The following is a 25,570-nucleotide window of genomic DNA, read 5'->3' on the forward strand; positions in this document are numbered from 1 at the left end:
CTCACAGGAATCCCCGAGGGACATTAGAATGCTTTTTCCAAGTCCACAAGCACGTGTACTGGTTGGGCAAACTCCCATGCACCCTCAAGGACCCCGTTGAGGGTGTAGAGCTGGTCCACAGTTCTGCGACCAGGACTAATACTGTATTGCTCCTCCTGGATCTGGATGTCCACCCGATGTTACAGCATCATGTAACCCATGACAACCCCACAACATCCGGGGCCTTGACAAACTCCTGGCGGATCCATCCTCATCCGCCCCTGGTGCCCTGCCACCAAGGAACCTTTGAACCACCTCAGCAACTTCAGCCCTTCAGAGATAGGAGAATCCACTCCTGGGTTTCCAGGCTCTGCTTCCTGACTGGAAGGCGTATCGGTAGGATTAAGGAGGTCTTTAAAGTATTCCTTCCACTGATCCACAACGTCTTAAATCAACATCAGCAGCACACCATTCTCACCATACACAGTGTTGACAGTGCACTGCTTTCCCCTCATGAGATGCCGGATGGTGGTCCAGAATCTCTTTGAAGCTGTCCAGAAGTTATTCTCTATGGCCTCACTAAACTTCTCCCCTGTCCGGGTTTTTGTCTTAGCCTTGGCACGTCTGTACCTATCTGCTCCCCCAGAGTCCCACAGGCCAAGAAGGACACCTTCTTCAGCTTGACAGCATCCCTCCTGCCAGTGTCTACCAGCGTGTTTGGGTGTTGTCGCCATGACACGCACCGACTACCTTACGGCCACAGCACTGATCGGCCACCTTAACAACAGAGGCAGAGAACATGGCCCACTCAAACTCAATGTCTCCCGCCTCCCTTGAGATGTGGTTGAAGCTCTCCCGGAGGTGGGAGTTGAAGCTCCTTCTGATGGGAGACTCTGCCAAATGTTCCCAATAGACCCTCACAATATATTTGGATTTGCTTCTTTGTTTACAAATCCCTTTGAACCTCCATCCATGGTGGTTTTTATCATCCAAGAGTCTTCATTTTCAATTAAATCCACCGTTATTTGGTCTCTTTTAATTTATCTTTCTTTCTCGCTCACTTGGTTCTCTCTCTGTTCCTCGTGTCGATTTCGACTAATGTTTCAATCACGTGTGAGTAAAATTAAATTTACCGACACTGGCTGTAAAGAGCAACTTCTTATTTTTAATAAATTGATGGTTTTTCTGAGATAGAGCAAATATGAGCAGAGTTACGGTCAATTGAATTACCGTGTTGCGTTCAGGGGCCCTGGGAAACCCAGTCCGTTCGTATAATTCAGCTGTGAAAAGAGTTCGTGTCTGGGTGAATCTGGACGTATAGTTACACTACGCAACAGAAGATATGAAATTAACGGCATGTACTGTCAACAACAAACCCAGAGTCGCTTAATGATGACGTAATGCCATATGTGTGTCGTAAATGAACGTGATGACTTGTTTGTCTGTGGGAACCAAGTTGAGCTGGTGATCACGTCCATTCTACCGTGCCAGAAAAGAGACGGGGAGGGAGGGGGATTCCTGCTGTGAGCTTGGAATGGCACGAGCTGGCAGTTTGAGTACACCCTTAAAGAACCAGGACAGGTCCAGCCTGTGCCCATCAAAGGAGACTGTGTGGAGGTTGTGCACACTAACAATTACCTGGGATCTCTCCAGGGTCTCTCGTCGGATGATGGACCCATAGCGAACAGTACATCAGTTTGTTTTTTTAATTGAGAAAAAAAGATTAGCTACCATTTATGGACATTTTTTGATACCATGTTAACTATGAATTTATATTGAATGGTCAAGCAAAGCCCTGTTAGATTGACTGAGAAAAAAATGCTTGTTTAAAATCTTATGGAATTTGTAAACACTCCGTGGTCATCCTATAAAAGCGACCATTTTAAGAGAGAAATGTGACAAAAATATTTCGAAATTTCTTTTTTTTTTTTTGTTAATATACAGCAACAGTTATGTTTATTCTCATTCAATGAGCCATTTCTCACTGTATTTCTGGAAATGATGTTGAAAACATAGAATAATGGTGAGTAACTTTCATTGATGGAAACCTCCTGGTGCTGCTATACAGAACCCTTTGCTCTACTAAAACTCATGATCAGGCCAGCCTGGGGTGGCCTTGAAACTTTTTTTTATTCATGCTGCCTGTTGTCAGCCGTCGGCTACTCTTAATTGTACTTTCATAACTGTTTCTGCTTCCAATAAATAATTCTTTCTGTTGATGGAATTTCTCGTCTCTACAGTAATTTATTTGCAGAATTGTTCAGATATTATTGTTCACCAACTCCAATATTTAAACTTGATGTGTTTTTTGATTTACCGTGGTAACCTTAACGCTTTACGCTGTGATCACAGATGTTCTGCTCTACAGATGGAAACTCCAACAATAAGACCTGTCACAGAAAGGTACAAGCTTTACTGCTCAATCTGACAGACAAGTCAAAACGGATTACATCTGATTAGATCTCTGATGCCACGTCTGACCTACAATCTGCTGTATTTTCATCGTCATCTCCCTGGGCAAATGTTTCCATGGGAACAAGCCCCAGGCCCTGCTAATCCGTTGTTTTGCCGCCCTCACTCATCAAAAGATCTAAAGGCAGGCTGGATTCCTTTTTTTCAGGCCCATATTCTTCTGCTCTATTTCCTCTCTGAGATTCTCTCTCTCTCTCTCTCTCTCTCTCTCTTTCACTCACTCACTCACTCACTCTGCTCTCAGTATTGCCCCCCTCCCCCTCCTTCCCTCTCTATGTCGTCCAGTTTTACAGTCGCTATAAACTGACTGATGTGGCAGCTTTATAAACTCTGTAGTCTTGGCAGCTCAGCCATTGATTTTATAGTTTCCCACCAACACAAGTGTATCACTAGATCTTTACTTCACAGATGAAATTCAGTTAAATGTTCCAATAAACGAAGGAATACAATTGTAACAGTGATCCTAAAATATATCAGTGGCTGTGTCCCATCTTAACCAGCTCCGCCATAATAAAATAAAATAAAATGAAAAGAAGTAAAGTATCGTATACAGATGTAATCCACAAATGAATAAATAAATCATCCAATGTCTGAATATATGCCATAAATGCTATTTTGTTTATTTGTTTGTTTGTTCATTTGTTTATTTATTTATTATTTTAATTATGCATGCACTTCAGCATGCACAATGAAATGGTTTGGCAATGAGGGGGCTGTCCACACTAAATTAACTTTTTGCCTATTGGTTGATTGGCAGGTGTAGCAATGGCAGACAGACGCCAACGCAAGCGACGCCACTTCAAGTAAGACGCTACAGAGCTGCATGTGCTGAGCTGATGTGGCAGAAAGTAACACTGGCAGTCATGACTAATAGCTAATAACTGGTAGCATAATATTTTTAGTGTTGTACACGACACAAGCTTTGACCCTCAGATACTTTGGTATTTGGAGGAAGTGGTACATCACTTGATCTTGCCAATCTGCCACATTGTTGGACATCCAGCTCATATGTTGCCGGCGGAATCGCAATAAAATCACCTGCTTGCGGATTTGACTGTCTGTGACATTGAAAGAGTGTTTGGGGTTGGCGAAAAAACAGTTCACCGTCGGATTGCAGATCAACCAATAGGCAAAAAGTTCAGCCAGTGTGGACAGCCCCCTCCTCTGCATTTTATTGTGCGAGCTGAAATGTGTGCATCAAAGGAGCATCAGGCAGGATCAAGAAATAAGACTTCGTAGTGACACGACGGCCGTTAGTGTAATGTTAGCCCATCAACTCTTAGCATCACAGCTGATAGTGTGGATGGATACCTGACCAAAGACTGATGGGACCCGATGGCACCGGACTGGTGGTCGGGTTTGGTCACAGAGTGTCCTTTGCGCGCAGCGTTCTTGGCATTCCTGCAGAAGCTGCTGCTGCAGCGCTGAAAAGTGCAGCAGCAGCTGCAGCTGTGAGCACTGCATCAGCAAGATGTAGGAGCAGAGAAGGACAATTATGAAGCCATCCACCGTTGAAACAATCTTTTTTCTGCACAAGATCATTGATTATCTTTATCTGGATTATGTAAATAGATCCCCTGGGTGTCTTGCGTGTACTGTGCCCCAGTTTGTGTTTGACGTTTGCTTGTTACCCTTTCGCTGAGCTGATGTTGACATTAACAGTTGTTTGTTAATAAAAGCGGTAGTTAACACTAAAAAAAAAAAAAAAATGTCATTAATATGAAGAAAAAATAAGATTTTTACTGTCGGGTCGGACTCGGACAAGAAAATGCGACCCAATCCGCACTCAAACTGTGACACGGTTATTTATTTACTTGCCGTTCACGTGACTGTTTAATGCAAGACCTGCGCACATGCATCCGGGCTTGTCTTCTTCCAGTTTCCAAGCCGTCTTCTTCTTCTTTATTTCCGACAGAGTGGACACCTCTCCAAGCCATCGAGAATGTGCACCAGCGTCATTTGATGTCACAATTTGGCCCCAGAATTGCAGTACAAAATGTATCACACAGCCTGTTCAAAGCAATAGATAGAAATGGGTGTGGGCTCTTTCTCTTTGGTTTTGAGCGCTTCATCCCCCATTAGCATTATAACACTTTTTAGACGTTTATTTTTTCACAAATCCTGCCCAAGGCTCCTTTAAAAATAAAAAAATACGCATTTATGGCATATGTTTAGGTATTAAAATATTTATTTATTGCACATATTGAGTGATTTATTTATTCATGTATTTATTAATGGCATATGTCTGTAGGTGTTTAGTATTTCATCATATATTTATTCATAATTATGGCAGAATTGTTCCTCCATAACATGCAGGCTGGAAACTTGCTGTTAAAAACATAATTGTGGACTGAAAGGGTATAACAACTATAAGTTAATCAACACTAATTTCATTATATCATATAAAATATGATATCATATATCATATTTTATTTCATGGGTATTTTCCTGCATAGAAATAATGGGGGTTCTTCTTAACACTAATATTAGCTATCAATCTGTTGATATAGTAAATACATCACCAAATATCTGTCATAAGTGTGGATCACTTGAAGAACAAGTCACCAAGTGGCACAGAGGGCATATTTTGGGATGTAATATTTTTTTCTCTATAGGCTATGGAGAGATATTATTATTAGATATTATTATAGTTTTAGAGATGATCCCAACTAGCAGAGGGCGCTATGCAGGTAGTAGACACAGGTTCACCACAGGACTTTCACACAGACAACCATGTTGAAAGATAAGCATGGAGTGGAGAAAGCTGCAGTTTTAAAAGTGCACCAACCAAGTTGTTGAGTTGAATAGCATTTTACTGATTTTACAAAGCAAAATATGTCATTTTTTCAATGAAAGTTTTCCTTCCTTTTTTGATGTGTTTTTTCAATGAAAGCAATTATAAACAAAATAGAAAGAAACAAATTGCTTTTTAGATATATTGTGCCTTCTCACATTAGAATGGGGAAAGTATTGTACCTCCATCTGGAATGCAAGAGATTAATTATTGGTCGGTTGATATTTTTTTTCTCTTTCTTTACTTAAATCAAACATATTTTAGTAGAATTGCAACTATATATTTCATGAGCACACACAACAAGCAAGTCCAAAAAAACCCTGAAATTAGTTAGTTACTGTTTTGCTATTTAAAAAGCCAAGTCCTTTAATGAGTATCCAGCCCTTTACGCAGATAAACATATATTAAAAAAATGCATGCAAATATCCTTTAATATTTTTCTCATGTGTTTGAGGCGCTACTTGAATAAAATTATAGGCAACTTCAGAGATTATTAATCATTAATCATGATCATTAATGAAAGTTTGAAATCCGCTGATCTACAAAATCCCATCTGTTTATTTTTAGTTTATTTAGTGAGAAAGGTGCTGTGCTTTATCTGCTAAAAATGTATGTGAATTTAAAGGAAAAACCTCCAAACACTAACTCTCATGCTCTATGAATATTAGATATTATCACCTACCTTATAGACTTTCAATTTCCTTGATATTGAAACACAATGAATGCTTTATGCACTATTACAGACATAAGCAACTGGTGGCCAGGGAGCCACATGTGGCCCTCGGTTTAATTTTGTGCAGCCCCCAAAACAAATACCCAAAACTTAGATTTCAAGAAGTTGGAAGGAAAATAAAGTCCAACATAATACACACAAAAAACCTCCCAAAACACACAAAAAATTCAAAAAATGCCCAAAATGACAACAAAGACAGACACAACCACCACTTAAACAAACAAAATGACTATGAAAACACAAAAATCAACAACACATTACAGAATAGCTCCAAAGACACACAAAATGTCAACAAAATGACCGTAAAAAAAAAACAGAAAACAACAAAAATACACAGTGACCCAAAACAAGCACAAAAAATAACAAAACACACATAATGACTCCAAAAACCACAAAGACAAAAAAAAAAAAAAATTAAAAAATAAAACCTTTCCCCTCCCATGTGTTATTGCTTATATCAGTCATTATTCTAAATGCTGACAAAAATGTTGATAATGTGGCCCTCAGATCAGATACAATCACATTTTTGAGGCCCCCGCTGTGATAGTTGCCCATCCCTGCACTATTACAGCAAAAGTATTTGTTTTGTAAGAATTTTTTTACTTCAAAAAAGGTCTATTTCACCTGCTAAAAGTGTTAAATGTTTTTTTTTTTCTTTTTCTTCTTTTTTTATCACTAATAATAAGTAAAATTTAAAAAAAAAAACCTGAAGACCTCGAAAAAAAAATCCAAAGCTAAACTGAAAGAAAATGTGATGTTGTATTAGTATCTGTGTTCTATGTCCCTTTGTAAAGATTGAATCATTTCTTTAAAAGAAAATATGTAAATAAATAAAAGTTCTGAATGTTGTGCGCTTTTTAAAGCTCCTGATTGGCCACATATTTCCCACTGGGCGGTAACTCTGGTCCAATCCCTTGTTGCCAGTGTTTTTATTCCCGCCCCTCTCTGTGGACACTTCAAAGCGGCCTGAGCGCGCGCTCCCGGTCTTTATCTCTTGTGCTGCTGCTGCTGATGATGATGGTGATGATGGTGATGATGGTGATGATGGTGACCGTGGGGAGGAGGACAAGGATGACGATGATGATGATTCTCTGTATCTCCAAATGAAAGCACAGTTTGACAGCCGGCTCTTGGACGGCTTTGTGAAAAATATTTCACGTTGTGGTGCCTGGAATAGTCATGATTATGGGTGTCTTTTATCTGCTGTGGATAATACCATCAGTGTGGGCTTTGGAAGGTAAGATTGGAATTATCTTCTGAGCCTTTTAATGGTCAGAGTGCTGCTTAACTTTTATTATTATTATTATTATTATTATTATTATTATTATTATTATTATTATTATTATTATTATAAATGTGGGTAAGAAAGCATTGTTGTTGTTGCTGTTTTCTACCATCAAATTAGAGCAAACAACATACAACATTAGTGTATATATATATTTTATAATTTTATATATAAACTGTTTTCAAGAAAGTTTTGATCTCAATGAGACTATCCTGGTTCAATAAAGGCTTGAACATATATGCATTATATTCTGCTGTGCCCGAGAAGTTTCTGTCACATGTCACTTTTCGCAGCTTTTCTATGGTATTTATGTACATGTTAATATTACACTTAAGATTTACCAGTTAAGTTTTTTTTAATATATATATATATATATATACTGTATAAAGCCTGGATGTTGTTTCTGCGACAGTTTAGTGCCATGATGTTGTCTGTAGATGAGTGTTGGTGTAGCTTTGGTAGGAAGCCCACCCACCCCTCCCCCCACTGACCTTTGTCTGGATAAAGGATGGATGGTTGGACTTATGTTTAACCATAATATGGTGGACTAAGGTTATTTAACGCTGAGTTGCTTTAAGTTAATGCAAACTTAAAGCAAGAACACGACAAACCCTTTGCTCTCCATTGTTCTAGACACTTGTCGCAAAGAAACGATCTTGTAAAAATGTCACTTTCATTACTTAAGGACTGCTTTATTTCCATATTAATCTACCATTAAGCTATTTCAACATTACTCATTATGTTTATTAGGCTAAAGAGGCCAAGAACTTCAAAATTTCCAGATAAATACAGCATTTAATATTTGTGGCATTTGTACCCTGCATTTATTGATGTTTGCACAGGCCATCTAAGTGTTTCCTTATAAGATTACTGTGTCTTCAAAACTACCGCCTAGCCATTCTTCAGTCATCCCATCCAGTGCATTGACTGTATAAAGCCTCACTGCAGCTCTTCAGCAAGTGTGTTCAACAAGTGGTAATAAAGTGAAAACTAGGGATGCACCGAATTTTTGGTAACCAAACATATTCGGCCGAATATTGCAAAAAAAGCCACATTCGGCCTTCGGTGGAGTGAGTTAAAAGCAAGGCCGAATAGTAGCGCGTGACGCAATCAAACTACGTGCAGTGATTTTGAGTCAAAAAAGTGTGTTCGGTGTGGGCAAAATCTAACTGTCTCGTTTTGAGCTGACACTACAAAATGTAGAATAACAAGGGAGGAAACAGAACTTTTTCACCTTTGGGATGTATATCACTGTAGCAAAACCATTATGAAGTGATTTTTTTTCATCATGCCTCACCTTTAATACACTTTAGTTTTTTTTTGGGTTTTTTTTGCATGTTTTGTTTTATTTGAAGGGCTAATATAAATGGAAAACTTTGTTGTGCTTTTTTTGAGAAGCAAAGGCTACTGGGATATTTAAAAAATGTCAGAATTTTCAATAAACATTTACTTTCTTTAAAAAACATGTCTAAAAATTGATTCTAGGCTATTTATGCACTATAAAAAAAATAAATAATGAAAAACAACCTCATTCGATATTTGGATATTCGGCCAAGCGTTTATATTTTATTTGGCTTCGACCACAAATTTTCATTTTGGTGAATCCCTAGTGATCTCTGCCTGTAATCTCACAGATTACAGGCAGAGATCTTTATGTTATTGTGTCTGGCACTGCATCAGTGCAAAAGGGTCCATGGCCACAATGCACTAAAGTAATTACTATTTGAGCGTCAAGTGGAAAGTTCCCTCTAACATTTGTGTGGTGAAATATACATGTAACTGCAACGTATTAAAGCTTTATTTTATGCAGGTAATTATTTGACACAGAATTGGATGTTGGCCCTATACTTTTGTTGGTTTATGGCTGTAGCGTTTACGCAGAGAAACCTTCACTTTTTCAGCATGCTTAAAGGTGCAGTCCGTAACTCTTCTAAAAGTGACTTTTTGTCATATTTGCTAAAGCTGTCACTATGTAAGGACAGCTTTACATGAAACTAATAGTTTGTGTGAAAAAAAAACAGGCTCATTGAGTCCCGCCTGCTGCTCCTGCTGCCTTTGGCAGATTGCCAGAATGCACCGCGACCACGCAAAAAAGAACCAATCAGAGCCAGGATTGTGTTTGATGTATTGTCTGACAGCTTTTGCTCACAGCCCCCGCCCCCTTTCCGCCTTGGCCAAAACACAGCAATGCTCTTAGCAAGGTATTGCCTGGAGCGCCGTGTTTTTTACAGTGTATGGTCTGGAGGAGTAGAAGATGGAATTGGTAACTTCTCTGCTTGAAAGGTAATTACTGCTGCTTGATTTACATTATGTTTGATTTGTAATTGTTACACTAGAACTCTGTAGTGCATGTGCTGTTTGTTAGTGTGTGCGCTGCTCTCACCTCAGCCTCCGTGTGGGCTGCTGTGAGTGACACTGTGTTGTTATGCTGCTGCTGATAGATTGGTGTGTGCGCATTGAGAGAGAGAAGCACTGCAGTAATATGCTTTTAACAGTGCATGTTATGTTACTGTGATGTTGCTGTCGGGCTAACGTTAGCTTGTTAGCTCCTCTGATGGAGGGACTTTGGAGGCAGGGCAAGAGAGCAGCGTGGAGGGAGGGGGAGGGAGGGATCTGACAGTTACGGACTGCACCTTTAAGGGCGTGAATCGACACTGTGGTAGCAGACTGTACTGCAGACGGTTTGGAAGGCGTTTACTGTAAAACAGGCATGTATTTATTTCATCATTAACTAATGAATAACTCTCAGAAGGATGGAGAAAATTTGTTTATTTATTAGTTGACTCGTTCTGAAACAGTTCTGATGTATGATACCACACAGAGTTTAAATATGCAGCTTTACAAACCAAAATTTTCTCAATCAATTTGGCCACATTAACTAAATTACAGTCACTTAAACTTCCTACAAATATTGGAGAACCAATATTTCGATGCTCCGATCGATCAGGATATTATTATTTCAAAAACACGTTTGTTATATAGACTGCTATGAATTAATATATTGAATAAGACACCTCTGTCAATAGCCAAGCACAGACTAATAATGAAACATTTGCAATTTATGATACATTCTCTTTTTCTTAAATTGATATGGAATGTTGCCAAGAATAGGTATTGAGCAGTATTGCCCCATAACAAATTAAAACGCCTAATTTTTAATTCATCACGTGATCTGTAATCAGTGATCAGGTGATTGGTATCAGCTGGTAACACTTTGTTTGATTGCTAATTGGTTATCAGACATAAAAACCAGAGTGGAGAGACGTTATATCCTTTAGATCAGTGGTTACCAAACGGTGTGCTGCGGCACACTGGTGTGCCATGAGGCAAGTCCGGGTGGAATTTTGTGACAACCATACATTTATTGCAATATACAAAAATAATCTACTTTGTATGCACTCATTTCATAATACAGAGGCAAACTCTATACCTTATTTTTTGGGGGGGAAATATTTAATTAATAAATATTTCATGAGTAATATAGTTATTTTTGCCACATTTTATTTGGCATTAGTAAATAATTGTGCAAATTTACAGATATTGTACATGATATGAGTGATAACTCGTGTTATAAAGGCTATTTTGCACAATAGGTGTGCCTTCAGATTTTCACTGGTCCTTATGTGTGCCTTGGGCACAAAACGTTTGGGAACCCCTGCATGAGATAGATTAAAAATAGGAGTAATTACTTTCAAAACAAAAAAAGACATGGAATGATTATTACACAATTGTATTAGCACTTTGAATTTTGTGAAGTGTGTTATTGGATTATTTGAGTACAGTCTGTATATTTTACTACAGAAGTCCTTTAGAAGCGGGCAATCAAAAAACAACAACAACCATACCTACTACAGTCCTGCTCTTTACTTTTTAACTATATGAGAGCTGCTTCTTTTTGTCACATCAGTCCATTGTCAGCTTTCTCCTGTCAAATGAGGATATGAAATAAGAATAAGAAAAAGATGGCTGTCTCCTTCCTTCGTCAGGGCTGGCGTGAGGAACACATGACCTGCTTCTCTGCCTGCCTGTGGGTTCAGGTGACCTTTACAGTCCATGCACAAACAAATGACGCCACTATGATGAGACAAAAAGATACAGCACAGAAAGAGAAAGCACAACAAATGGGTTTGTGTGGGAATATATTATTCTTGGACTCAGCAATAAGCTGGATCATCAACCACACTGCATTTCCAAATTTGAAGTGAAGATGACAGAAGGAAAGTTTAAGGAAACCACAAATCCGTGAAAATAGTCTAAACAGGAGAAAGGCGTTAATAAATCTTTACCCATAAGAAATCAGTTGGTTGATACTGTAGGTACGTGTGCAGAGGACTGATGTGCGAGAAGGTGGTTCTGTGAAATTGGTTTGCTTCAAAATAAATTGTGAATATATGCTGTATTGTACAAGTACCTAATGAAGGGACGTAAATGCAGCCCAGTGGAATAGTCACTATTCAGTCAGAATTTCAATTTATTTTTAGCAATGAGTTCAACTCAACATTTGACCTCAATTCCTTTTCCTTGCTCTAAAAACAGAAGCTAGTCTAATTGTGATGATCTAAGCCAGTCAATATTCAGTGTGACTATCATCACATAGCTTGATGGTCTTTGGGTGCTACTGGGATCAAAAAAAAAAAAAAAAAAATACCAAGCATCAATCAATCCATAGCTCTTTTGTTACTGGCCCTCATTTTCCTCTCAACACTAAAAAAAATGAACTTGACAGCAGAGAATGTTAATGAGCTATTTCCATTGTAAATGTAAATGAACGACTGTACCAGAGCTGTATCTCCCGAGTTGTGTATTTATTTTAATATACCATAATATACAGGATTGTTTCGTGCATGCGTGTGTATGTGATGGGTGCCTTGTGCTCCACGCTGCACTCACTCTGTATAGCCACTAATGGAATGTAAAAAATAAATAATTTAGATTTTGAGACATAACCAAACTGTTGGGATTCCACTTCATGGTGTCAGGCTTTACCTCTTTCCTAATAACCAAACAAGGCAGGAGCTGGGTGTGGCGTTGCAAAAAGCAGTACAAAATCTGTACTGTACAAAATTGACAATGTCCATTGAACTACAAACCAAATACAAAATATTAAAAACAAGAGCATTCAGAGAGCGCAAAACCTCCGCCAAGCATCACATATCCTCTTTGCCAGATTTTGGCAGTTATCTGGTTCAGTGATTCTGCACATGGTACCATGATCATCACATTTTAAAGGCTTGGAACAAATTTATATCTCCATTAACAACCATACAGCAGGCAAAAATGTCTGGTCACCCCCTTTTTAAGAAAAAAAAAAAAAAATCGCAATGAAATGCGCAATCCTTATCTGAATCTGGTTGAAATTTGGCTGAGTAATTGAGAAACCAACCTGACATAACTGAGTCAAATTTCATAAAGATCAGTCAATTACAAACCAAGACATGAATTTTTGAAATTCCGTCAATGATGAGACTGAGAGATAGGGATTTTTCAATTTTTGAAACTGATTCAGAATCAGTATATGGATCTGATGTAATCCTACTTACAGACAAACAAAACTACAAATAAATGTTGGTGAAAATATTACCTCCTCAGTTGGCCCACTCTCTCCTCTTCTTTTGTCCTACTTTCCATAGAATCCTGCAAAAAGAAAATTGACACACAACAATAGATAGATAGATAGATAGATAGATAGATAGATAGATAGATAGATAGATAGATAGATAGATAGACAGATAGATAGATAGATAGATAGATAGATAGATAGATAGATAGATAGACAGATAGATAGATAGATAGACAGACAGACAGACAGACAGACAGTGTAAAAGCATTAAAATTGCCTCTTAACACACAATACATGACTTTTAATAGCATATTCTATTGAGTCGTGTTCAAACTGCCGTGACTGTGGAGCTGCCATGAATGTCTAGTCACGATAGGAGGGAAAAACAGATATTAACGCACCCCCACCCTTGCTAACCCTTGTCCTCATTTCAGTGTTGAAACTCTTAGCAGCTCCAGCCAAAACCAACGCAGCTAAGCTTTTAAATGCACAACTGTCTTTAAAACCAAACTATGTGTTAGTATTTGTGTCTAAATGGACAATAAGGCACCAAACACACATGCTATATAGCCTTTCAAGTGATCCTCTAACACAGGGGTTCTCAACTGGTCTTACACTGAGACCCACATTTTGCCACCGTCAATAAATCGCGACCCACTTTTTTTTTTAGAATTCAACCAAGTAAATTTAGTTTTTCAAAAATAGCTGTTAAAAACACACATATAATCTTTCTTAAAACATAAATCTATATATTTTCCTGTGCAACATGCATTTCACAGCATGCATGCCAAAATGAAAGACAAGTCAAAGATGAGAGACATCAAGTATCTATTTTTGACCAGTTGTCCACAACCCATCCAATCGCTGCTCTAACACATCTAAGCAGTGATTCATTTATGTAACAATGCAGTGAAAATTAATGTTTCCCAGGTTCTAAAGGAAAACAAAAACATGGTGGGAAAACTATGTATATGTTCAGGACATATGCTGTGTTATCTCAATGAATGATGTCTGTCTGTAGGTTTTCTGAGGAAACAGAAAAAGAGATGGGAAGTCTAATGAATAGTCAACAGTGCAGTCAGATCTTCAGTCTCCTTCATTCATCGCACTTCCTTCTTGGCTGAGTCTGTGGGAATTGGTTGCGGGTCATTGCTCATGGCCTCTTTATTCCATTTTAGCGGCGGCCCTGACACCTGGCTTGCCGTCCCCTCCCAGCTCCTCATTAATTGCTGCTGATACTAACAAGAAGCGAGCAGCCGGAAAAATGGGCCATTTGGACGCAACAGTACATGCTTGTATCCAAGTCTGTCCATGCACTATGACACTCATAACAAAATCACAGCTAATTGTCCTAATGGCAGAAACTTGGGGGGAAAACCCAAAAGAATTGTATTTGAATCTTATAGATGTCCTATTGTCTATATATAAAACTATTTCTTTTTTAGTTGAAAATGGTTTATCTACACTCATACAAAGGGCATTTGTAATTTGACATGCCATCTAAATGGGTGCAGCTTAAAACTCACGTCAAATGACAACTCCAAACAGATTATTGAGGATTTTTCAAAGGTCTTTCGAAATGTATCCTTAAACCAAAAGTGGCCCTGTTTCTGAGGTAGCAAGTGTGCTGAATTTATATGTAGTTTATTGCTCTTTACTAGATTCAAAATTATTGTTTAAAGACCAGTTCACTAACATTACAATTTCCCAGAATGTAATTGGAATGTAATAAGCATAAATTGATGCCTCAAACCATTTTATGTGTGCGTGTTTGTGTATCAATCAATGTTTATTTATAAAAAGCGCTTTTCATGCATATAGATACAGCTCAAAGTGCTTTTACATAGTTAAAAATATACCCTCCCCGTACAAACCCCGTCCGGCACAGACTGCAGGGAAAACATGACACACTATGATACACTCGTTCCCAGTGGTTAGGTTAATATGAACCTTAAAAGGCCTCCACCATGCTCTGAAATGCTACCACTACAGACAAGGTTTCGTCTTGTACTGGGCGCACGTAGTGATCTCAGTGATCACTACAGAATGGACCTTGTCCACTTTAAATTATCGCAATTATACAGTGTACATAGCGGTGGGTGTTTTGTTGAAAAATATCATATCACGATTTTTTTTTGTTGTGAAATCACGATCACAATTTTATCACGATTTTTTTCATTCAAAACATTTAGACTATTTTAAAGTTATTTACCAATAAAACAAACCAAATCACCTACTTAAAATCATTGCCCTAATCATTCCCCTCACCAATAAGCTTCATCTAAAATCTGATTTACTTTTTAGGATTCAAACTCACAAAGATAGATATGAGCGATATAGTTAGTACTCAGTAAAGTTAAATACTGCTGACAAAGTTTTACTCAAATTTACCATCTTTAAATTATTATTTCTGCTGAAACATTGCAACAAATGTTTTTAAGTGTCACTGATCTGGTGTATGGTCAGTGGTATGTTATACAGGTACATCTAGAAAAATTAGAATATCAAGAAAATGTTCAATATTTTTGTCACTCATTTCAGAAAGTCAAACCCATATATGATATAGGCTCATGACACAGAGTGAAATATTTCAAGCCTTTATTTCTCGAAATTTTGATGATTATGACTTACAGATAATGAAAACCCAAAATTCAAAATTAAACTAAAATGTAAGGCTTCTGAAAAGTATGTTCATTTCTATGCAATACTTGGTTGGGGCTTCTTTTTCATGAATTACTGGATCAATGCTCAGTGGCATGGAGGCGATCAACCTCTGGCACTGCTCAGGCGTAATGGAAGCCCAGGTTGCTTTGATAGCAGCCTTCAGGTCATCTGCATGGTTGGGTCTGGTGTCTCTCACCTTCCTCTTAACAATACCTCACAGATTCTCTATGGGGTTCAGGTCAGACCAGTTTGTTGGTCAATCAAGCACAGTATCACCATGGTCACTGAACCAGCTTTTAGTAGCTTTGACAGTGTGGGCAGGTGCCAAGTCCTGCTGGAAAATGAAATCAGCATCTCCATAAAGCTTGGATTTTCGATGAAATTTAATGAACATGAAACAATTGCATAAAATAGGAAAACTAGTGTTTCATGATGAAACCTCAACATTTCCCACCTTTTTAAGTTACTGCTATCCTTCCTTATTATCGTACCCTGTAATTAAAGGGAAATCCTGAAAATGTAGTTTTTAAGAAGTGCTTTCGTAACTAAACTGTTAAAAGACATTGACACCGAGGAGTGAGTTCAGGGTGGGACAGTGGGGGGACTCAAATCATCATTACACCGATCTAATCAGTTTTATCGGATTGGCCAATATTGAACATTTTATCCAATTAATGTGATCGGCTGCAATGTCTTAATTCGCCAATCCGATCAATGACGGGGGGGGGGGGGGGGGGGGGGGGTCATTTGATTCACATCTGCAGCCAGATTGTGGTTGTGCGTAAAGATGAGAGGTTTACCTCTGAGCTGAGAAGTGAAGTTCCCTACTTTACACAAGTGTAAGGGGGTTGACAAGGAGTGATAAGAATGATAATGTTATTTGTTATTAATATTACATGAATTTAAATGAGGTGCCACTCAAGATAAAGTTTAAAGTGTCTTTGGCCACTTAAGTAGTTATTAATACCGTGTCATTCAGTGTGTGAAACTGTCTACTTTCCAATAACAAACCATGTTATGTTGCATTATTGCATGAACTACAGACAAATAGTAAAAGTATAAACATTTATTAATCAAACCTGTTAAATTTACACAATAACTAAAAGAGCACTACACTCACTAAGCTAAGGATAAATGCTAGAGTAAATACAATTTAAAAGTAAAAAGCTTAGTAGAAGAAAGAAAGAAAGAAATGAAAGCGTGGTTTCAGTGTGTGTGTGTGTGTGTGTGTGTGTACGTGCATGCTTATGTGTGTGAGAGAGATAACTGATGGTTTCAACTGGTTCTGGCTCATGAGAGGTCCTCAGCACATACAAGCTTTGTTCTTGTGTTGGTTTAAGCTCACAGCAGTGCGTCCAGTGGTGTTTTCCTCTCTGGAGCATACAAGCTTACTCAAAGTCGAATAAAACAAAACACTGTGCGGTTACAAAGAAAATATATAGTACATCACAATGGGGTGACTCTGCGACCTGCGCCGTTCAAATCCAAAGATTTGAATTTTGCCTTGGTCTTATAATGGTGATGACATACTGTATCTGGGTTTTAGCGATTACCATTGGTTGACGTTTTTGCGGCAGCCAATCAGATTGCTTTGGGTGATTTGTGGGGTTGTGGTTTTTTTGTGGGTGTGTTTATTTGTAAAAAGAAAAACTTAGAACACAATGGAATATTACCTTCAAACCTAGATGACAGCAGAGATCATATTTTTCTGGTCAGTTTAACACTAAACACGATATACTGCTTGCAATGTTAAGAGGAGATATTCATTAGGAACACTTAAACTGTAACTTTACTGTATGTAACATTCTAAGAATGTCCTGGTTTCCTGTGAATCAGAGGTGGGAGACTTGAGTCGTGACTTGACTCGAGTCGCAATTTTCGGGACTTGAGACTTACTTGAATAGTTCTCTGAAAAGACTCGACTTGACTTTGGACTTGCTCCTTATGACTTTAGACTTGACTCGGACTTGAGCCTATTTACTTGAAATGACGTGAGGAAAACTTGTGATTTTTTTTTACATTTAAGAATGAACTATAAATGTTTTAATTGACCTTTTTCCACAATAACCGGAAATGCGCAATCGTAGTGTATGTGCCGCGGACTTCCGGTAAAATGTCAACACAGCAGAAAGCCGGGCAATTTAAAATGGATCAGAGAGTCTACACGACTTCCCTCATGGATTCTGTACTGTAGTTTTGTATGAAGTAAAGATTGACAGTGACTCGAGATATGATATTTGCAAAGTGTTTTAAATTTTTAGTGTCAATATTATCTGCAACAAGCAGTGGCTGATGCATTTATTTCATTTTTGTCCACATGTGGCTTGGTTTTGGGTCAGTGTACAGTCATGGTTAAGGTTTATGGATATTGTTTTGAGAATCACACCACAGAATATTTTGTTATGTGTTTTTGAAGGTAAATGTACACACTTTTTTAATATGATTATCCTGCTGGGTAAAATGTCTATTTTTAAAGCCTAAACTATATCAAATGTATGTATAAAAACTTTAAGAATAGAGCTGATCATCAGTATATGCTAGAAACAATTATAGCAACAACTAACAGAATAACTGAGCATGAAAATAAATGGAATGTTTGCTTACTTGAGTTAGAGATATACAGTAGTTATTAGGTGTAGTTTCTTAAAGGTGTACCAATTAAATGTTTTGGTAATTGTGTTGTATTTTGTTTATTGATTTTTGATTAGTGTTATTGATTTTATTTTATTTTTCATTCTGGTATGTTATACATTTTGTTTGCTTTGTGCTCCTTATTTTTATTTTTATTTTTATTTCTATTTCTATTTTGCTTTCCTGTCACAACACTGTGAATGTGTGGATGATTGTGGTTGTGATTGTGGTATGAATGTATGGGGGAGTGGTTGGGGTGCGATGGGTTGCTGGAAGTCTATTTTGTTATTTTCTTCTGTAAATAAATACATTTTAAAAAACCAAAAAGAAAAACACAAGCAGTGGCTGAAATAACAGATCATTTATTTTATTGTGTATTATTCTAAAGGAAGACGTAACATAAATGTTTGAAATAACAGCAAAGCATAACAAAGGCTTACATGTATTCTGTTTTTTTTATTTTGCAGAAATGCTGTACTTGAGTTAACTTAACAGTAGCATAAACAACTTAGCATCTGCCTTGCTTCACTCCATGGAAATTCAGAGTAACTAGCTCTTATAGTGGTCTCCTAAACCTCTTCTCCTGGGAAAACCACAGCTGAACATCTGGCCTGGCATAATAGTCCCTCAGTTCTGGCCCCTTGATGCTGATTCTGATGATGTCCTCCATAGTATCAGTGTGAAGACTGGCCCTTGCTGCGCGTGTGCGCTCTATCACTCTGCTCGGGGCGTTCTTCCCCGCCCACTCCTTCACTCGATCCGCTCTTTGCGCTCAGCGTGCTCTACCCCACTACCCCTGCCCCACGTCCACTAGGCACACACCCCATAACCATCCATAACCCTAACCCTAACCCTCTCTGCCCATACACCTCAGCGCGTAACTCCCTATTTACTCCTTTTGGATTTTCAAAATAAGGTCACCCTACGCACTCGCACAGATGCGACCAGAGGAAATTCTCAGTCACACACACTGACAAAATACGTGCATATGCGACCAAGTCTCGCAATCTCGATCCCTGAAGATAATTGTTTTTTTTTATATATATTTTGACAATTATAAAAATTCTACTGAATGTAAACCATTGTTTGGTGTCTGGTGAGATGACAATATACTCTAGACTTATACTCTAGTTTATGGAGGTGAACACTAACATTGTGTCTGCAATCTGCACCGGACACTGCCTGCAAAGTAAAACATTTCCTAATCCCTTATTGTAGTGCCTGGTGCACCTTGCTCTCCATCAACTGGACTCCACTGCAGAATCTGATGCTGCTTTTTTTGGACAGACCTACAACAGTGTAGGGAGCAAAACGCTATTAGGAGAAATCAGGTGCTGTGTTAAAAATGCAGCGCAAAGTTGTTCTTCAGGTGACGAAAATAGGGGTTCTCAATTTTCATTGGACAACAGAACAATTCTGCACCTACTTCCTGTGACCATTGTGCCTAATTTTGTACTAAAATCCAAACTCAATAATACAGAACATACATTATGTATGTACATTAGGGATGTAACGATTAATCGTAAGGCAGTTAAAAATCGATTCATAGGTATCATGATTGACATCGATACTTTGAAAATTGAATCGCAGTGGACAAGCGGCGGGCAGAATCTGCTACTACTTTCTTCCTGGCCGCCTAATACTCTTAAACATGTTCATAAATGATTCATTACCCCTTTAGCACTGAAAGAATATCTGTAATATTACATGAATGTCTGTAAAAGTCACGTTTTTCTATTAGCTCTGTCTGCTAGCATAGCATCTCTTCTTCACTGCAAGAATTTCTGCATGCCAACCGACCACTGGGTTACCAGCGCCCTCTGCTGGTCCAAACAAATATCTGACGTAAATCAGTGAATGACGGTTTTTTTTTTTTAAAGTCCAATTGTTAAGGCACAAAATATATTTTCAGTTGCACTTTTAAAAAGAAAAATAACTATTATGTAGTTTAAACGAGAATTTAAATTAATAGGCTTCTTCATTTGTATTATTCCTTTATTTATTTCATTCAAGATTTATTTTTAGTTAAATTGTAATGTTTTGAATAGTTTATCAAGGGATTCTTTTGACAATGAAAAATAAAAGGAAAATAGAACAGTATTTTCTAGTTTTTTTTCCCAAAAAAAATAAAGGAATATTTTTCACTCATCAATTGTCTAACGTCCCATTTTGTAAAATAAATCGTGAGAGAATGGTATTGTGAATCGAATCGTATCGGGAGTTGAGTGAATCGTTACATCCCTAATGTACATTTTGACAGACCTGTGAGTGCAGCTTCACAACATAAATACAACTGCTGGCTTGTCTGGCTGTCTATGGATGGATGGATGGATGGATGGATGGATGGATGGATAATAAGGCACTATCCAGCATAAAGTGTTGGAGCACTGACTTAGACCCTCAGATGCTTTTTTGAAAAAGTTAACTTTTTAAAAACTTCTGTTTTCAAGCACCAAAATGGCATTGCCGTGTAAATGCACCGCCAAAACGCAACAAAACGTTTAATCTCAGCCTACATTGTGACAAGTCCATCATAAATAACAGAAACAGCCAATCACAGCTCATTTTTATCAAGATAAAATAAATGTCAGTACAAGTAGTGGCATGTAGTCAAACTTTGGAGGCAATGTGGCCAAACTACAGCTACTATGGTATGTTTGTTCAGCATTGGTAAATAACATCAGAACATCGATGATATCCAGCTAAATCAAACAAATTCCATCTGTGGTTTATGTTCATTGTAGAATCATGTCACATGACACATTACCAAGCCAATTCTTCTAAGGAGTAAAACTTGGCTGCTGTGAATACACTGCTGCATTTCTCATGATGATTCACCTGAAAACCCTCACTTTGACTGAGCTACACGCTTGTTGGCTGCTTTGTCTAAATAACTGATCATTAAAAAGTGAAAACAATGAACAAGACAAAAAGCCTGACTGTTCAAATATTTGGGTAGCTTCATTACTGATAAAGTCAACACTTTGTACTGTGGCTTGTCTTTAATGTTACTGTTTGGTTTTATTTTCTTTGCTGGCTACAGCGGCTGCCGTACAAAAGCAGCATGTCTCAGGGCATTGAGTGCATTCCTTCTGCTCTGTTTATCAGCTAATAGCTACTTTTATGCACAGGCCCACTGAAGCAGACAGTGTGTGCAGTTTTGTATTCAAAGAAATAGCGTGAAACAAGCTAACGACAAACTAATGACTATCTCCAGCCAAATTAGATCAATTCCATTTTGGAGCTCAAGCTGTGATTTTATCCGCAAGCTTTGTTTGGTCCTTGTGGATTTTTTTTCAAAGCCACTGATTTTGCCTCAGCAAGTAGCAGCTCAGTGAATGACTGTGTGTTGGATACACAGGTTTTGATGTCATCTAACACAACGTGTGAATGTGTGATAAGAGTGTGGGCTAATGTGTTTATACATAGCGATGATGGTAAAAATATCTGAAGGGCTACATGAGTTGACTATTACCACAGTCAGTGAGATAATAGGAATCACCTAAGGATGGTTTGATTCAATTAAAGGCCACTTCATTATCTCGACGTTTCAGATCCTCGGATAAACATCATAACATCACATGTCCATAGGGAAGAGGCTGAACCCCAAGTTTTTTCGTCTTGCATGACAGATTTTTCCCTGTTAGTGTTTGAATACGTGTGTGAATGTGTGAGTAAAATGGGTGAATGTGTGTGTGTTGAATTGGCACATGTGGCTGATACCCGAGAGCAATATTTTGTGAATTTTGGCTAAAGCACTATAATAATAATAATAAAAAAATAAATAAATAAATAAAACATATAAAGTTAATTTAACATTTCATGGCAGTGTTTTAAAAACTTACTCAAGTGATCTGCGTTCATTTTAATATCAAACAGCCACTTTCCCAGCTGCATAATAATGATGGTGGTACCCAAACTACAGGGTGAATCAAAATCAGAATTAGCCGTAACAACGGATGCTCTGCCGTGTCATGAGATATATCTTGTTGGGAGAGTATGGAGGCTATATTGAATAATTGTTTATGTTTCTTTAATGGTGTTTTACGATGCTGATTTTGTTAGATAGCTAAATGCTTGTTCATGTGGATCTTGTTGGGTTTTTTCTTTCTTATTATGAATTTTATATTTTGATAAGCGCATTGAGATGACTTGTAAATTGCGCTGTACAATCAAAGTTGAATTGAATTGAATTAACACTTGACAGCAGAAACATATGAAATTGTCATTGGTGGTCTCGATTTGCAACGCCCTGCCTCCCCAACCCTAGTGGTCATGGCACATCACTGTTAAGGAGCCGTGCTTGCATGATTTGAATCCCACTTGGTTCATGTCAGATTCTGTAAACTGGGATGCACGTGCAGAAACATTATTGGGGACTTTTTAAATGTGTAAACTGTCACACACACAGTGTCGCAAAAGGGGGACGACAGAGAGGTGAAGCAAATGATTCTTGAAACAGTCAACAGAAGAGAACAATGGACCCTGAAAGTCCTCTTGTCATGTTGGTTATCACAAGACCAGCAACTGGTGAATAAGTGGGGGGAATCAAACCCCTGGACTTTGAACTGTAGGTTGGAAAAGTACCAGAAGAGCAACAGAGTCACTATGAGACAGAGGACAAGGGAGTCAGATAGAGTAACATGAGTTTGGCCTCTGATCAGGATTATTGATGACTGACAGGTCATTTGAAGCACCAGCATTAAAAGATCCACATTGACAGTCATTACTGTGGGATGTTTAGCAAGTCCCCTAACCCTAACTGCTCGCCGAGCGCTACACTGTGGAATGGATTAAAGGCAGAGAACTACTTTTGTTTATGCACCTCTACATATAAAAATTATATTCTATTCTAAAAGCCCTGAAATGACAAAATATAACTAATCCTACACATTAAGGGTAAGTGTACATTAAAAAATAGTCCTCCATACTAAATACTGTACATTCAATACATTGAAATGATCTCATAATTACTTATCTTTTTTTTTTGACCAGGTGTAGTTTATTGCTAAAATAAACATTCATTTTAACATAAATTCTGTGTTTCACTAGTAAGGTGTGTATTACATGCGATAGCATTACATGAGCTCCTAATTTTATGGATAGAACCTGGACACTGAGCAGCTCTATTCCTCCTGTTTATATTTATTTTACACTGCAACCTGCTCATTCCACATTATTCCTCACTTTACCTGTGAAAAGTGATTCCGTGTCAACTACTTTATGATGTTTCTTTCATTTTAACTGTTGTAAAAGGCCCAAAAGTGTGGCATCTTTTTTCGTGTTTTGTGAGAAGAGAGCAAGTAAATTTCCTTTTTAACCAGAAAAAACTGTATTTACAGGATCCAAGCATTCACTGTGATATATGACAATTTAAAAAAATCTAACCATTAGAAATAATTCAGTGAATAAATCTACTTTGACTGTTGAGTGCCTCTCAACTCTGGGCCTTACTGAACATTGAGCATGGAAAATAGAAAAGCCTTTTTTCTTTGCACTCAAATAACTTTATTATTATATCTGATTGCACATTCTATGTTATTTTTAGGAGTTTTAAAAAAGAATAGTCAATCTTTACCTTTTTTGTTTGAAAACCACTGATCTAGATTGTGTCTAATAAATAGAGATCTGGTGACTATGGTGTCATTTAAGTACAGTCAATTCAATACCAAGTTAAACTCAACATGAAATGCAGGGGCGGAGCTATGGGGGGGCTGGGAGGGCGGCACGCCCCCGGCCCGGGCCCTAGGAGGTAGGACTTAAGGTTAAGGTTCTGAACCTTGGTTTGATTGAACTCCTATATATATATGTATATTAGAGGTGGGAATCGATCAAAAAAACAAACTAATTAATTAAAGACTTTATAATAAATTAATCTTGATTAATCTAAATTAATCACTTAATGATATTTGACAAGAGATGCAATGTTTTCCAATTTAAAGGGATTTTGGTATATGACTGGATTAATGAAAACAAATCACTGACTGCTAGCATAATGTGCAATATGAATGAAGAATATTATGATTGCATGGTTCACGAAGCACAAACTTTAACTCAAACTTTCGAAAACAAATGTGTTTTTGTGTATTAAAATAAAAACAGCACTTATCTAGTACAGTACATAGAAGAGAAGAGAAGTGGAAACTGAACAGTGCAAAATAGTTAGAATATTTGTGGCGTGAAATAAACAGAGCAAATGATGAAGCTGATGAGTATATAGTATAGTAAATAGCCTCTCTACATAGCAGTTCATAAGTTGGTAACGTGGGTCAGACGACGCTATCTTTAACACTGCCTCGAGCCCCACATCCTCTACCACCGAGAGTGGTCGACTGTCCACTGCAATCATTTATCCAGTGAGTTTGATCATTTGTCACACATGGATTTATTCATTTTGGTTCTGAACCCTGTCATTTTGTTGGGGGTGGGTTGGCCACTCTGTCTTCTCGCCCTATTGTAGCGTCCAAAGGACCGCTGTCCATGCTAAATTAGCTGCTACATATTTAGTAGGGGTGTAACGATACACAAAAATCACAGTTCGATACGTACCTCGGCTTTGAGGTCACGGTTAGGTTTATTTTCAGTACAGTATGGAACAAAATGCAAAACATAAATTTGCTTGTTGTTTATTCTAAACTTTAGTAAACCAACAATGTATTTAACATTATACAGAATATAAAAATAAAGTAAAAAAAAATACAATACTTGTAAAGTGCTGCCTGGTAATAATATTCTCAAACAAAAAATACATTAAATATTATAGAAATAAGCTCACAGCTTGTTAACAGCTCTTAACAAACAAAAAGTACAGCACAGTTCCAGCATGTAGCCCTTGGTTTAGAAGTTCTTATTTTTGGTCAGAAAAATGTACTTGTCCACATTGTCTGCAGTAAGTGCAGATCTGCTGGCAGTTTAATGCAAAACATAAATTTGCTTGTTTAATTAAAACTTTAGTAAACCAACAATGTATTTAACATTATACAGAATATGAAAATAAAGTTTAAAAAAAAAAAATACTATACTGTTGTAAAGTGCTGCTTGGTAATAATATTCTCAAACAAAAAATACATAAAATATTATCAAAATAAGTTCCTCACAGCTTGTTAAAAGCTTTTATCCGCTGCTATAAAGACTCCGATGGCAGTTGTTGTTTGCACTAAGGACGTTTTCTTTCTTGTCACAGTGATATTCGCACTCGGGTGGTGCCGTTTCAAGTCAGAAACATAACCAATCTCAGATGAACAATGTCGGCACATTGCCCTTGTTTTATCCACTGGTCTTTCCCCGTTGCAGTGTTTCACCCGGAAGCCAAAGTGTTCTCAAGCAGGAGACTTTAGCGATAGGGGAGGGTCCTCCAGCTCTGGTTACTCACTAGCATTAGCCATGACGTACACAGGCTGCAGCCTTTACTACTTGGCACATGTAGCTGCAGGCGGAAGTAAACACACGCAA

The sequence above is a fragment of the Gouania willdenowi genome, chromosome 7 (genome assembly GCF_900634775.1).
Source record: "Gouania willdenowi chromosome 7, fGouWil2.1, whole genome shotgun sequence".
NCBI classification, from domain to species: Eukaryota; Metazoa; Chordata; class Actinopteri; order Blenniiformes; family Gobiesocidae; genus Gouania; species Gouania willdenowi.